The sequence below is a fragment of the Oryzias latipes genome, chromosome 21 (genome assembly GCF_002234675.1).
Source record: "Oryzias latipes chromosome 21, ASM223467v1".
NCBI classification, from domain to species: domain Eukaryota; kingdom Metazoa; phylum Chordata; class Actinopteri; order Beloniformes; family Adrianichthyidae; genus Oryzias; species Oryzias latipes.
The window spans coordinates 22044097-22047584 of record NC_019879.2 but is presented as its reverse complement, the minus strand read 5'-3'; positions in this window follow the sequence as shown (position 1 = coordinate 22047584).

Sequence of the window (3488 nt, the reverse complement as noted above, 5' to 3'; positions counted from 1 at the left end):
AGCCGCAGGTCTCCCTCCCTCCCTCCCTCCCTCCCTCACTCCTGCTCCGAGGAGGCTGAGGGAGGCGCAGCCGCGTGTTTAAGCGGAGCGGGGACTGGACTGCTCCACAGCGCCCTCTATGGTCACCCGTGGCAATTCAATCAATTTTTTTTTAATTGAGACAAAAAAATATCAATTTACCAAAAAATACGAACTAGATATGTTTGTTAAGGCCTATTATATAACTTTTTTTTACACAAGTGTCATTTTAAAGTCCCGAGCTGTACTTTAATGCAAATTTCTAATCAGCCAATCACATGGGAGCATCTCCATACATTCAGGCATGTAGACATGGTCAAGACGATCTACTGCTGTCCAAACTGAGCATCAGAATGAGGAAGAAAGGTGATTCAAGTGACTTTGAGCGTGGCATGATGGTTGGTCCCAGGCGAGCTGGTCTGAGGATTTCAGAAACTACTGATCTACTGGTATTTTCACCCTCAACCATCTCTAGGGTTTACAGAGAATGGTCAGAAAAAGAGAAAATATCCAGTAAGCGGCAGTTCTGTGGGCAGAAATGCCTTGTTGATGCCAGAGGTCAGAGGAGAATGGTTAGACTGGTTCCAGCTGATGGAAAGGCAACTGTAACTCAAATAACTACTTATAACAACTGAGGTCTGCAGGACAGGAGAGCCTCTCTGAATGCACAACACGTCCAACCTTGAGGCAGATGGGCTACAGCAGCAGAAGACCACACCCGGTGCCACTTCTGTCAGCTAAGAACAGAAAACTGAGGCTACAATTCACTCAGACTCACCAAAATTAGACAATAGAAGATTGGAAAAATGTTTTCAGGTCTGATGAGTCTCCATTTCTGCTGCAACATTCAGATGGTCTGGTCAGAACTTGGCTTCAAGAGCCTGAAAGCATGGGTCCGTCCTGCCTTGTGTCAACAGTTCAGGCTGCTGGTGGTGTAATGGTGTGGTGGATTTTTCTTGGCACAATTTGGACCCCTTGGTACAAATTAAGAATGGTTCCAATGCCACAGCCTGATTATTGTTGCTGACCATGTCCGTCCCTTTCTGACCACAGTGTAAGTGTACCCATCTTCTGATGCCAACTACCAGCAAGTTAAGGCGCCATCTCATAAAGCTGGAATCATCTCAGACTGGTTTCTTGAACATGACAATAGGTTCATTGTGCTCAAATGACCTCTACAGATCTTTACCCAACCGGGCACCTCTGGGATGTGGTGGAACAGGAGATTTGGACCATGAATGTGCAGCCAACAAATCTGCAGCAACTGCAGATTTTCTTACACTTTCTTAATAAAGGCGGTAACACCCCAGAAATTGATTTTATCAAAACAGTTTAATAGACTTGTTGTGAAAATACTTGTAAGTTAAAGACAAGAAATCAATCAAATTAGTTCAAAGAAAATCTTCATTTTAAATTATTCATTGGTTCAGTCATTAATAAACACCTGCTGGTGCCATAAATAATTAAGTAGGCATCAGTTTTGGGGGCTTGCATTGATGTGGGCCATCTTCCAGAAGGCAAACAGAAATCAGCTGCAGTGTCCGCTCACTCGACCCAGTGGAACTGCTGGTGTTGGAAGTGGTGTGAAGCCTGAACCAGGCTGGGTCGTGATCACAGCGCAGAAAAAAAACACAATGTGAGCATTGTTGGAGCTCAAGAGTCCAGTGACTGTGCGGCCCTGTATGCGTGCAACATTGGCAGGTGGGGGCTGGGGTGTGTGTGGGTGGATAGAGCAAGAAGGGGAGGTGGTGGACGGGTCTTAACCACATAATTGCAGAAGTCTTGTGAGGCTTCAAGAGCAAAACATGTAAAAGGCATCTCTGTGACTGTGGCACTTTGGCAACAAATGTTCGGCGCTCCTCACTGAGATCATCCAGTTGACCCACTTCACAGTCTCTGCTGATAAAAGGGTACTTTGTGTGAGTTGTGTTTTTGAAAGCCAACAAATGTCACTGTTTCTGATGAGTTTTTGTTGTTCTTTCTGAAATTGTCTGGTTGAAATTAAGAGGGTTTGAACAGAAACTTATTTTCTTTGTAAATGAAAAAAGAAGTTTCTAAAACAGAATGGACACTGGGAAAGTTGTTTACTTAACATGCTTCTTTGTTAGTGTGTTGTACAAGTCTGGCATTGGTGGATTTAGCTGCAGACCCTTAATCTACACGGGGAAAAAAAATATGTTGAACAACCTTCTACATGGTTTTTGGAGCTTTACAAATTCAAAAACATTGAAAAAACGGGTGCGGAAAATCAAACCAGACAAAAAAGTTCAGATATCACCAAACGTTGTTGATCTTGTAAGATGTGGAGCACTTTTCCATATACAAGAGTTTGCATTCAAAGTTGAAAGAACATTAAAGCCCTAAAAAGTCAGCACCAATCCACTGCTGTGTTTGAGAAATGGGCTTTTGGTGCCCATTTCTTCTTTGAGTTCACAGAAGCTGAAAATACAAGTCTGCTGTTCCGCTGGGTGATTGGGTAACATTACCTGAGAGCAGGTGAGGCTGTCTGGCTTTGTCTTGAGACAGTTCAGAGAGAAGAGAGTAACCAGAGACTCAGAGTAGAAGGACTCCTGCAGGTGACAAGGCCTTTCTTGTTGATTAGCCGTGCTTGCATGAAGACCAGAACAAAGTGTGTGGCCCTCAAAAAGTAAACCACTTGCACAAGTAATAAATTCCATGGATAGGCAGTAAGTCCAAGTGAATTTAAAATATTCGAAACGAGTTGTTTTTGCATTACAGTGACTTTTTCCTAGCATTGCAACTAAGACAAAACAACCAAGTATCTTTGTATTATGGCAAAGTCTCAATTGCAGAGGCTTGAACAGGAATTGGATCCTAAAGAGCAGAAAGGGGATGAAAAACCAAAAGTCTGCCTGTGTGCAACACCTGAGGATTAAGATACTCCTGCATCATTTAAGAGAGGTTAACATATGTGGGAGTTCACAGTCAAAACAGTGTGAGTATCAATAAACGACAGCTACCAACAGACAAGCTGCTGGTTCCTTTTGAACGATCTGATTCACTGACCTAAAATTGATTCAGGACATCTTTAGCGAAAAATTCTAACTCATGTGATTTAGAGATATATACTTGGATACTGAACAGTGCAGCCAAAGTTTTCCAGATTCCTTGTTTTCCTCACGAGATAATCAAGTGTAAATAAAATATGTGTACGAACAAACAAGTAAAGAAGAATTAAGGACAAATTCATTCACATTTTAGTTTCCTGAAGTTCAGCCTACTGTTGTTCTTCCGCTGTACGGTAATGTCTTTCCTAAATTCAAAGTTTTTTTCATGATGGCTTGATCGTGTTTTGCTGCCATCATGTCTGTGATGTCACTTGGTCGTTTTTATGTTATAGTAAAAAAAAACCTACTGTGTCTCAATCCAAATTGTTTCAGTCAGTTATTCATTACACTCCTATTAAAAACCAATGAAAACCAGGTCTGATGACCATAACAGAACAGAGC